General features: G+C 44.0%; 1 long non-coding RNA gene across 10 annotated transcripts in view; it reads left to right on the top strand.

Moving 5' to 3' along the window:
- The first annotated feature begins 1,304 nt into the window (after positions 1-1,304).
- Positions 1,305-12,574, top strand: part of LOC139273712 (uncharacterized) — a 75,806-nt gene continuing 64,536 nt past the window's right edge. For 8 of the 10 annotated variants that reach the window (XR_011595318.1, XR_011595311.1, XR_011595313.1 and 5 more), the window contains exons 1-4: positions 1,305-1,411; positions 2,609-2,695; positions 3,094-3,207; positions 5,638-5,726. This is a non-coding gene — a long non-coding RNA (uncharacterized lncRNA). Of the gene's footprint in view, positions 1,412-1,551; positions 2,232-2,608; positions 2,700-3,093; positions 3,208-5,637; positions 5,727-12,574 lie in introns of those variants that run through there. The other 2 variants (XR_011595315.1, XR_011595314.1) reach the window with 2 other exon arrangements.

The raw sequence follows: 12,574 nt of genomic DNA, 5'->3' as shown, positions 1-12,574 counted from the left end.
TATTAGGGTCAACACTAGTATCACACATTCATGTATAACACCAGTTGGGGGGAGAGAGCACACACATTATCAGTCTTACACTTGGCATCAGTGTCTCCATATTACACTCAGTAACAGTGCCACACTGTCATGTACAGCACCAGAGAGAGAAACAGTGTCTGACATATCAAGAAAGACTGGATCAACTGGGCTTGTATTCACTGGAGTTCAGAAGAATGAGAAGGGATCTCATAGAAACGTTGAAAATTCTGACAGGTTTAGACAGGTTAGATGCAGGAAGAATGTTCCCAATGTTGGGGAAGTCGAGAGCCAGGGGTCACAGTCTAAGGATAAGGGGTAAGCCATTTAGGACCGAGATGAGGAGAAACTTCTTCACCCAGAGAGTGGTGAACCTGTGGAATTCTCTACCACAGAAAGTTGTTGAGGCCAATTCACTAAATATATTCAAAAAGGAGTTAGATGTAGTCCTTATTACCAGGGGGATCAAGGGGTATGGCGAGAAAGCAGGAATGGGGTACTGAAGTTGCATGTTCAGTCATGAACTCATTGAATGGCGGTGAAGGCTCGAAGGGCCTACTCCTGCACCTATTTTCTTTGTTTCTATGTGCCAGTGTTGTACTCACAAGTGTGTCCACATCACGTGAAATAACAGTATCCCGCCTTCACAAACAGTACAAGATCGAGAGAGAGAGATCGAGATCGAGGCAGGACGGTGAGACACAGAAACATGCACAGTATCAGTTCAAGACTGACCTGTGAAGTCTACTTTTATCCTGAATTTTCCCATTGGAGGGACAGAAGTTAAAGTCTCTCACTGATATTGTACCACAGACAGACACATTATTAATCCCACACTGCGGGACAGTGTCAGAGAGTGAGAGAAACAACGTCCCACATTTAACCCTCACTTGCCTGTTGTACTCTCTGTAATCTTGCAGCTAAGGGCCGTTCGGTATTACTCTGTGACCCAGTGTTTCACTCTAATTAAACTAAACTGGGACAGTTTCTGTCAGATATTAACTCCTGCACAGTCCCAGCAAACACTCCTACTTCCCCTGTCCCTCTGATGTTTCTGCAGGATTGCTTTGTGAGGACAGGCTCATGAATAGAAAAACAATGTGCACGGAATGATCCCAAATTGAGCATCTCAGAGGGAATTTAAACATTTTCTGTCCTTTACCCCCAGGCCCAGTTCCTTTGCTCATACTCTGATTAAAGTGAATTGGGAAAGTTCACTTTGCTGATTCTAGACTGCGCATGCGTGGATAAGCCCCGCCCCCGTGTCGATTTCCAGTGAGCAGAAGAGCACATGCGCCCTCCCCTCCCCCAGCCCTGCCTGTGATCGTCATTCACTCAGTGAGCGGAAGAAGATGCTTTAAACAGCCGGGAATAGAGACACCGCGGCCCCGGGGTAAGACAGTGAGCAGCAGACTCCTTACAGCAGCACATCGCTTTGGGAGCGTGTCCGCAGATGGGCTCAGAGATCAGCACTGAGTCCGGGGGAAGTTCAGGGAGAGTCGGGGTCTGTGTGTAACAGGCGGAGTGGATCAAGAACTGGTCTCAGTGCGTGGAGTGAGTGGGGGAAGGGAGAGGCCATTCTCGAGTTGTGTGTGGACAGTGTGTGTCCCGGGTAAGGGAGACAGAATGGGAAGGATCTGCTGTTTACAATCATTGCTGCTTTCTCCCTGTAAACCAGTAGTGAACGTTCCTGCTTTAGTTCCAGTCTCACCGTGTTTGTTGTCCGAGACTCCCAAAGCAAGTGCTCCACTCGGAACTCCTTCACCCCAAACGAACCAAAGGTGGGCAGCGGAAACATTACAAGGACACCCTCAAAGCCTCCCTGATAAAGTACGACATCCCCACTGACACCTGGGAGGCCCTGGCCCAAGACCGCCCTAAGTGAAGGAAGTGCATCCAGGTGGGCGCTGAGCACCTCGACTCTCATCGCCGTGAGCATTCAGAAATCACGCGCAAGCAGCGGAAAGAGTGTGCGACAAACCGGTCTCGCCCCCCCCACCCCACTTCCCTCAACGACTATCTGCCCCATCTGTGATAGGGACTCTGGCTCTCGTATTGGACTGTTCAGCAACCAAAGAACTCACTTCATGAGTGGAAGCAAGTCTTCCTCGATTCCGAGGGACTGCCTATGATGATGATCATTGGACAGTGAGCGGTGGAAGCAGAGCCGGACACTGAGGATTTATACAAGGAGCATCTATTGCAGGCACTGGGTGAGAAATGTAAAGGACACGTTTTAAACAGCGGCTCTTTGTTTTTGGTTGAACGGTTAGTGCCCTGGGAGAGGGGAGCAGCAATCTGAGTTGTGTAAAAGTCCATGCTCCATCGGGTCGTCCCATTCCTGAAGCAGGGCAGGGGTTGGGTTGTGTCTGGATGTCAGTAAATTGCTGTAAATCTGCCCAACACACTTGGTGTGCAGAAGCTGAGTGCTGCAATACTGCAGTGGAGTCAGACACTGACACTGTTTGTATCGCTGGCTTCCCTTTGTGAATGTTCATAATGATTACTAATTGAACGATTACATTCATCACTTTAGTCTTTTCTACCTCTCCTATTCTTGAATGATCAGAGATACCTTCTCCTCCTACAGGCAAGGAATTGAAGGAACCGGAACAAATGTGAAATTTTCACCACCTGAGACATAAGGAACAGTGCAACCAGCTCCTCCTCACACACAGTAGGTACAGAAGGGATGATTTGCCTTTTTTTTATTTGTTCACTGGATGTGGGTGTCGCTGGTAAGGCCAGCATTTATCGCCCATCCCTAATTGCCCTGGAGAAGATGGTGGTGAGCCACCTTCATCAACGGCTGCCGTCCGTGTGATGATGGTACTCCCACAGTGCTGTTAGGGAGGGAGTTCTGTTTCTCTAACAGGTTCCATGTGCTGAAAGGCCTCCTCAAGTTCCCAGATCCAGGGACTGTTCTTCTCCGTTGTTTTGGAAATAGCATCGGCAGTAAACAGGAGCTCAATGCTTCTTGCCCATCAGCTCTCTGATCGGGCTCCTCACGCTGATTATATTTTCTCATCTCGCTCAAACGTCCCAAAATGTTGCTTTCTTTTCCATCACCTCTAGGGTTATTAGCCAAGTTTGCATCAAGCAAATCGTGATCTCACCAGTAACAGCACTTTCCCGACTGTTATCCAAGAGGCTGCTTCTGACATTTTCTTCTGCGTAAATGTTAACCACGTAAGTAACTGAAAATCTTCATTTCTACAGCAACAACAAACACTTGCATTTATGACAGATACAGAGTGAATCCCACACTCACTCACTGTACCACAGACTGACAGATACAGAATGAATCCCACACTCACTGCATCACTGACAGATATGGTTTATGTAATGTACTAATAGCTCGTCTCTACTCCAAATATTTCTGAATCGCATTCGTCCAATATAATGTGCAAAACTATTGTCTGTTGGGGTCATCTCTGATCTGTAAATTTCACAAATATAGGATAAAACCCACTCTCTCATACCAGAAAATGACAGGTACAGAATAAATCCCACACTCTCATACCAGAAACTAACAGGTACAGAGGAACCACACACTCGCTTACCCCAGAATGAGAGATCTAGAATGAATCCCACATTCACATTGCACAAACTGACATATAAAGGTAAAAATCCACACTCAGATACCAGAAACTGACACCCCACACATCTACTACAAACTGACGGTACAGAAAAAAAAACACAATCACATCCCAGAAACTGACAGGTACATATTCATTCCTACACTCACACAGCAGGAACTGACAAGTACAGAATAAAACCCACATTCACAAAGCAGAAACTGACAGGTACAGAATACAATCAACACCCAGATTCCAGAAACTGACAGGTATAGAATGCAATCCACTCTTAGATACCAGAAAGTGACTGGTACAGATTAAAACCACAGTCACATATCAGAAACTGACAGGTACCGATTCAACCCCATACTCCCATACCGGAATCTGATAGGTACAGAATAAAATCCACACTCCGATCCGAAAAACTGACATACTGGTCAATATCCACTCACATACCAGAAGCTGATGATATAGGTTAAAGTACACACTCACATAACAGAAACTGACAGGTATATGATAAAACACACACTCACATAACAGAAACTGACAGGTACAGATAAAGATTCGCTTAGATACCAGAAACTGACAGATACAGAATAAAACCTACACTCACATCAAAACTTGACAGGTACAGAATAAATCCCACATTCACATAGCAGAAACTGACAGGTACAGTATGAAACCCACACCCACGTATCTGAGCAATAATATGCAAGTAAAACCCATACTCGCCTATTGGAAACTGACCGGGAAACATACACACACCAGCGACTGATGGAACGAGTAGAACAGTTTAGGCACCCTTTCTCCAGTGTCAGGCTCACACAATCGTTTTTTTCAATGTGGCCCATTTAATTAGTGATAAAAGCAACTTGTGAAACAATCCCATTTTTGCTAATTTAATTTGTGACAAAAAGATGGTCTGAGCATGTGCTAAATACATGCTGCTCCTCCCCTCCACACACAGTGTTTAAACTGACAGGAAGGGCCCATGCGAACTCCCCTCCTCCAGCTCTGTCAGCGGCTGCCGTTTCCTCTGTGCCGGGCTGATGATCGTTGAACACATCAGGGAGCGGAGATATCCCAGGTCCAAGTAAGGGAGCAAACAGCAGCCACCTTACAGCAGCTCATCACATTGGGACTGTGTCCGCAGATGGGCTTTGAGTCGGGGTAAATTCAGCGGCAGTCGGGGGCTGTCTGTAAGAGGCAGAGTGGAGGAGGAACTAGTTTTGGAGCATGGAGTGAGTGGGGGAAGGAGGAGCCCATTCTCGGGCTGTGTGTGTATGGTGCAAGGTAACAGAGAAAGTAAATCACCTCGCTCTTTCAAATCAGTGCTGCTTTCTTTCCCCAAATCAGTAGTGAATGTTCCTGATTCAGTTCCAATCTCACCGTGTCTGTTGTTCTTGGACATTGAACAGTGGAAACACAGCCTGAGAGTGAGGATGTGAGGAGTGTCACAAAGTGCATCTATTGCAGGCACCAGAAGAGGAATGTGATTGGAGTCATTTCAAAAATGGGTTATTTTGTTTTGGTGCATTGAATTCTTCAGAACCATGTTGCTGGTGATCGAGCGATACATTGTCGCCCCCTCAGATACATCAGCATCTGGTAACTGTGACATTCTGTTAATGACACAGGCCATTAACTCTGTTTCAATAGACTGAGAACAATTGTTGTACAGGTACCTGTGGTTATATTCCAGGAAGCAATTCAGAATTTTACAGGTAGTCCCATGGAAGCGGGAGATATCAACCTGAACTGTGCCAATCGGGTGGTCCCATTCATGGACCAGTACTGGGTTTGGGTTGTGTCTGGATGCTGATAACTTACTATAGAACCATCCTATACAAAGTCCCTTACTCACCTGAGTGCTGCTGTACTGCAGTGAGATCAGACAAGGACACTGTTTGTATCGCAGATTCCTCTCTCCAGATACTTTACTTTATTGAACACAAACACATGAATTATAACTTTATTTTTATATTCTCTCCATTGGCTGTCCATATCATAACTAATAGTGTTTTCCTATTATTATTCTCAGAGCAAAATACTTCACCAAGCCAGAATAAATTTGATCTTTCCTCAACCCAGAACACAAGGAACAGTGCAGGCAGCTCCTTCTCGCACACAGTAAGTACATTATCACTCTCAGAATGCAGAGACACAGAACTGACCTCAATCCTATTGTCACAGGCAGCAGAAGCTGTCAGTCCCACAGTGATCCAAATTTCCAGAGTTATATTATGAATCCCACAGTCACTTGGAGCAGTACAATAATGTGTTGTTTCAAAGTCCAATCATATCGCATTGAAAGGCAGATCCAATTTCACACCCTTACTCACACACACGAACGGATAGACACTGGCACGGTGTCAGTTCACACTCGTGTCTGTACAATGACTCTCAAACCCAACAGCTAACATACAAGAGCAGAGAAATGGAGGTAATGGACTGAACCAAACCTCCTCCTGAGACAGTCATCGATAATCGCAAACTATCATCCACCTACAGCAGGTGGAGAAGGAACCAAATCCAACAGTCACACAGAGCAAGAATAGCTCAGTACAAGAGACTGTCAATTACATAATAAATCTCACACTCACACACACCACCAGTCTAACAGATACATTATCAATCCCACACTCTCACATATCACCAGTCTAACAGATACATAATCAATCCCACACTCACACACATCACCAGTCTAACAGATACATTATCAATCTCACACTCTCACATATCACCAGTCTAACAGATACATAATCAATCCCACACTCTCAAACAGTACCAGAGACTGAGAGAAACATAATGATTCATACACTCCGACACATTGAATGACAGATTGTGATTCTTTTTCAATCATTTCCAATACCTGAGATTGACTGACTGACTGACAGTGAAACCCACACTCCCGTACCAGGCACTTACAGCTGCAGACAAATACTCACACTCACATACCAGAGACAGATAGTTAGAGAGTGAACTCCATAGTCACTCACCAGAAACTGACAGGTACAGAAAAAAAACACTTTTGCATTCCAGAGACTGATAGATAGAGTAATACCCACACTCACATTCCAGAGACCGATAGATACAGAGTAATACCCACACTCACATTCCAGAGACTGATAGATACAGCGTAATACCCACACCCCTGTAACAGAATCTTACAGGTACTGATTAAAACCCTAACTCAAATATCAGACACCGATAGATACAGAATGAAACCCACACTCATTTCTCAGAGACGGACAGATACAGAATAAAACACATATCAGAGAGTGACAGAGCAAAATCAACACTCACCTGAAAGTGACTGACTGATTTAATGTCAAACCCACAATACCACAGCTGTACCAGACACTTAAAGGCACAGAATGAAATCAACATTCATATAATAGCAACTGATGGGTACAGAAAACATACACACATTAACATACCAATGACAGACAGGTAGAATGTAGTAAACTGCACACTCACATAACAGAAACTGTGACATATAGAATATAACCCCACTCATAACAGAAACAGACAGGTACAGCTAAAAAGTGCCACACGCACACACAAGAGACTGACAGGTACAGAGTGAAATCCACATTCACACACTTGAATAAAACACACGTTCGCATAGCAGAAACTGACAGGAGGAAAACCCACATACACATACCATAGACTGACATTCACAGAATAATACCCACACTCCGATACCATAGACTGATGGATACAGAGTAAACCCCATACTCACACCAAAGACTAATAGATACAGAGTGAAGATCACACTCACATCCCAGAGAATGACCACTGTAGAGTAAAATCCACACACACATAAAAGTGAGTGACAGATAAAGAATAAAACCTGCACTCACATCCCAGAGAGTGAAAGATTGACAAAAATACACAATCATGTTACTGAGATTGATACATACAGATAATACCCAAAAACTGACAGATACAGAGAAAAACCCACACTCAAATCCCAGAGACTGACAGATAAAGAATAAAACTCACACACACATCCTCGAGAGTAATAGATACAGACTGAAATATGCACTCCCTTACCAGAAACTGGGAGTTATTGTACTGATTGAACACTTACTCATGTAACACAAACTGACAGGTACAGTGTAAAACCCCACACTCCCATTCCTGAAACTGACAGGTACAGCGCTAAAACCCACATTCACATCAGAGAAACTGAAAGTTGCAGAATGAAGCCCCACTCAAATACCAGAAATAGACAGATACAGACAAAAGCCCACATTACCTGAAACTAACCGAGAGTAAAACCCACACTCACCTACCAGAGATTGAAATTTACAGATACAATCCACACATATACCAGAGAGTGAAAGCCACACACACACACACCAGTAACTGATGGATACAGATTACAACCCACACTCACATATCAAACACTGACAAATAAAGAGTAAAACCACACTCACAAAGAAAATCAACACTCAAATTCCAAAAATTGACAGTGCCGGAGGAAAACCCACAATCACAGAGTAGAAACAGACATGAACAGAGTAAAATGCACACTCGCATTTCAGAAACTGATGGGTACAGAATACATAACAGAAACTGACTGGGATAGAGGAATCGCAAACTAACATACCAGAGACTGACCAGTATAGAGTGAAATCCACACACACACACACTAAAAACTGTTATATACAGAGTAAAATTCACACTCATATACCAGAGAATGAAAGATACAGAATGAAACCCACACTCACTTACCAGTAAGTGACAGGTACAGAGTGAAAATCTCTCTTCCATACCATAAACTTACAGGTATAAAGAAAAAGCCACACTCGCTAACCAGAGACTGACAGATACAACATAAATACTACACTCACTGGTGGGTGTAGTCGAAAGGCCCCCTAACAGTAGCTACACTGATGGATGGAATATAAATTAAGAAATAATGGAGGCTTGTAAAAAAGGAACTGGAATAATCATGGGCAATTTTAATCTTCATATTGATTGAACAAATCAAATTGGCCAAGGTAGCCTTGAGGAAGAATTCACAGTGTGTATCCGGGATAATTTCCTTTAACAGTACTTTGCAGAACCAACCAGGGAGCAGGCTATCTTAGATCTGGTACTGTGTAATGAGAACATAAGAAATAGGAGCACGCCATTTGGCCCCTCGAGCCTGCTCTGCCATTTAGTAAGAACATCGCTGGTCTGATCATGGACTCGCCTCCACTTCCCTGCCCGCTCCCCATAATCCTTTATTCCCTTAATGCTCAAAAGTCTGTATATCTCCACCTTAAGTATATTTAATGGCCCAGCCGCCACTGCTCTCTGGGACAGAGAATTCCACCGATTTACAACCACCTGAGAGAATAAATTCCTCTCATCTCAGTTTTAAATGGGTGACCCCTTATTCGGAAACTATGTCCCCTAGTTCTAGTTTCCCCCTATGAGTGGAAATATCCTTATTGCATCTACCTTGTCGCGCCCCCTCGTAATCTTTTATGTTTCAATAAGACCGCCTCTCATTCTTCTGAATTCTAATGAGTATAGGCTCAACCTATCATCATAATTAACCCCCTCATCTCCGGAATCAACCTAGTGAACCTTCTCTGAACTGCCTCCAATGCAAGTATATCCTTCCTTAAATACAGAGGTTAAAACTATATACAATACTCCAGGTGTGACCTCACCAATACTCTGTACAGTTGTAGCAGGACTTCTCTGCTTTTATACTTCAACCCCTTGCAATAAAGGTCAACATTCCATTTGCCTTCCTGATTACTTGCTGTACCTGCATACTCACTTTTTGTGTTTCATCCACAAGGACTCCCAGGTCTCTGTACTGCAGCACTTTGCAATTTTTCTCCGTTTAAATTATAATTTGCTTTTCTATTATTTCTGCCAAAGTGGATAACCTCACATTTTCCTACATTATACTCCAGCTGCCAAATTTTTGCCCACTCACTTAGCCTGTCTATATCACTTTGCAGATTTTTTGTGACCTCCTCACAATTTGCTTTCCCACCCTTCTTTGTATCATCAGCAAACTTGGCTACATTACACTCGGTCCCTTCATCCAAGTCATTAATATAGATTGTAAATAGTTGAGGACCCAGCACTGATCCCTGCAGAACATCACTAGTCACTATTTGCCAATCCTCTATCCAGGCTAATTATATTACCCCCAACCCTGTGAGCTTTTATCTTGTGCAGTAACTTTTTATGTGGCACCTTATCGAATGCCTTCTGGAAATCCAAATACACCACATCCACTGGTTCCCCCTCATCCACTCTGCTCGTTACATCCTCAAAGAACTGTAGCAAATTTGTCAAACATGATTACCTTTGTCATGTCTTCCTGTGCTGTGTGGGAAATCGGGGACTCTTCCAGTGTTCCTGACTACTATGTGTGCAGGAAGTATGTCCAACTGCAGCTCCTGACAGACCGCATTGCGGCACTGGAGCTGCACATGGATTCACTTTGGAGCATCCGCAATGCTGAGGATGTCATGAATAGCATGTTGAGTGAGTTGGTCACACCGCAGGTAAAGGTTACACAGGCAGATAGGGAATGGGTGACCAGCAGGAAGAGCAGTGGAAGGAAGATAGTGCAGGGATTCCCTGCGGTCATCTCCCTCCAAAACAGATATACCGTTTTGGGTACTGTTGGGGGAGATGAGGGGCTCATCAGGGGAAGGCAGCAGCAGCCAAGTTCATGGCACCATGGGTGGCTCTGCTGCACAGGAGGGCAAGAAAAAGAGTGGGAGAGCTATAGTGATTGGGGATTCTATTGTAAGGGGAATAGATAGGCGTTTCTGCGGCCACAATCGAGACTCCAGGATGGTATGTTGCCTCCCTGGTGCAAGGGTCAAAGATGTCTTGGAGCGGCTGCAGGGCATTCTGGAGGGGAAGGGTGAACAGCCAGTTGTCGTGGTGCATATAGGTACCGATATAGGTAAAAAACGGGATGAGGCCCTACAAGCTGAATTTAGGGAGCTAGGAGTTAAATTTTAAAAGTAGGACCTCGAAGGTAGTAATCTCAGGATTGCTACCAGTGCCACGTGCTAGTCAGAGTAGGAATTACAGGATAGTTAAGATGAATACGTGGCTTGAGGAATGGTGCAAGAGGGAGTGATTTAAATTCCTGGGACATTGGAACTGGTTCTGGGGGAGGTGAGACCAGTACAAACCGGACGGTCTGCACCTGGGCAGGACCGGAACCAATGTCCTAGGGGGGAGTGTTTGCTAGTGCTGTTGGGGAGGGTTTAAACTAATATGGTAGGGGGAATGGGAACCTATGCAGGGAGACAGAGGGAAGTAAAATGGGGGCAGAACCAAAAGGTAAAAAGGAGATAAGGAAAAGTGGAGGGCAGAGAAATCAAAGGCAAAAATCAAAAAGGGTCACATTACAACATAATTCTAAAAGGACAAAGAGTGTTTAAAAAAAACAAGCCTGTAGGCTGTGTGTCTCAATGTGAGGAGCATTCGTAATAAGGTGGATGAATTAACTGCGCAGATAGCTGTTAACGGATATGATGTAATTGGAATTACGGAGATGTGGCTCCAGGGAGACCAAGGCTGGGAACTCAACATCCAGGGGTATTCAATATTCAGGAAGGATAGACAGAAAGGAAAAGGAGGTGGGGTAGCGTTGCTGGTTAAAGAGAAGATTAACACAAGAGTAAGGAAGGACATTAGCTTGGATGATGTGGAATCTGTATGGGTAGAGCTGTGGAACGCCAAAGAGCAGAAAACGCTAGTGGGAGTTGTGAACAGACTACCAAACAGTAGTAGTGAGGTTGGGGATGGCATCAAACAGGAAATTTGGGATGCGTGCAATAAAGCTACAGCAGTTATCATGGGTGGCTTTAATCTACATATAGATTGGGCTAACCAAACTGATAGCAATACGGTGGAGGAGGATTTCCTGGAGTGTATAAGGGATAGTTTTCAAGACGAATATGTCAAAGAGCTGGCCATCCTGGACTGGGTGTTGTGTAATGAGAGAGGATTAATTAGCAATCTTGTTGTGCGAGGTCCCTTGGGGAAGAGTCACCATAATATCGTAGAATTCTTCATTTAAGATGGAGAGTGACACAGTTAATTCAGAGACTAGGATCCTGAAGTTAAGGAAAGGTAACTTCGATGGTAAGATGTGAATTGGCTAGGATAGACTGATGAATGATACTTAAAAGGTTAACGGCGGATGGCAGTGGCAGACATTTAAAGATCACATGGATGAACTTCAACAATTGTACATCTCTGTCTGGCGTAAAAGTAAAACGGGGAAGGTGGTTCAACCGTGGCTAACACGGGAACTTAGGGATAGTGTTAAATCCAAAGAATAGGCATATATATTGGCCAGAAAAAGCAGCAATCCTGAGGACTGGGAGAAATTTAGAATTCATTATAGGCGGACAAAGGGTTTAATTAGGAGAGGGAAAATAGAGTATGGGAGTAGGCTTGCAGGGAACATAAAAACTGACTGCAAAAGCTTCTATAGATATGTGAAGAGAAAAAGATTAGTCCCTTGCAGTCACAATCAAGTGAATTTATAATGGGGAACAAAGAAATGGCAGACCAATTGAACAAATACTTTGGTTCTGTCTTCATTAACAAAGACACAAATAACCCTTCCGGAATACTAGGGGACCGAGGGTCTAGCGAGAAGGAGGCACTGAAGGAAATCCTTATTAGTCAGGAAATTGTGTTAGGGAAATTGATGGGATTGAAGGCTGATAAATCCCCAGGGTCTGATAGTCTGCATCCCAGAGAAGTTAAGGAAGTGGCCCTAGAAATAGCACTGGTGGTCATTTTCCAACATTTTATAGACTCTGGATCAGTTCCTATGGATTGGAGGGTAGCTAATGTAACCCCACTTTTTAAAAAAGGAGGGAGAAAGAAAACAGGGAATTATAGACCGGTTAACCTGATACCACTAGTGGGGAAAATGTTGGAATCAATTATTAAAGATGTAATAGCAGCGCATTTGG

The sequence above is a fragment of the Pristiophorus japonicus genome, chromosome 9 (assembly GCF_044704955.1).
Source record: "Pristiophorus japonicus isolate sPriJap1 chromosome 9, sPriJap1.hap1, whole genome shotgun sequence".
NCBI lineage: Eukaryota > Metazoa > Chordata > Chondrichthyes > Pristiophoridae > Pristiophorus > Pristiophorus japonicus.
The sequence above is the reverse complement of the archived record's forward strand: the minus strand, read 5'-3'. Positions and strand labels throughout refer to the sequence as shown.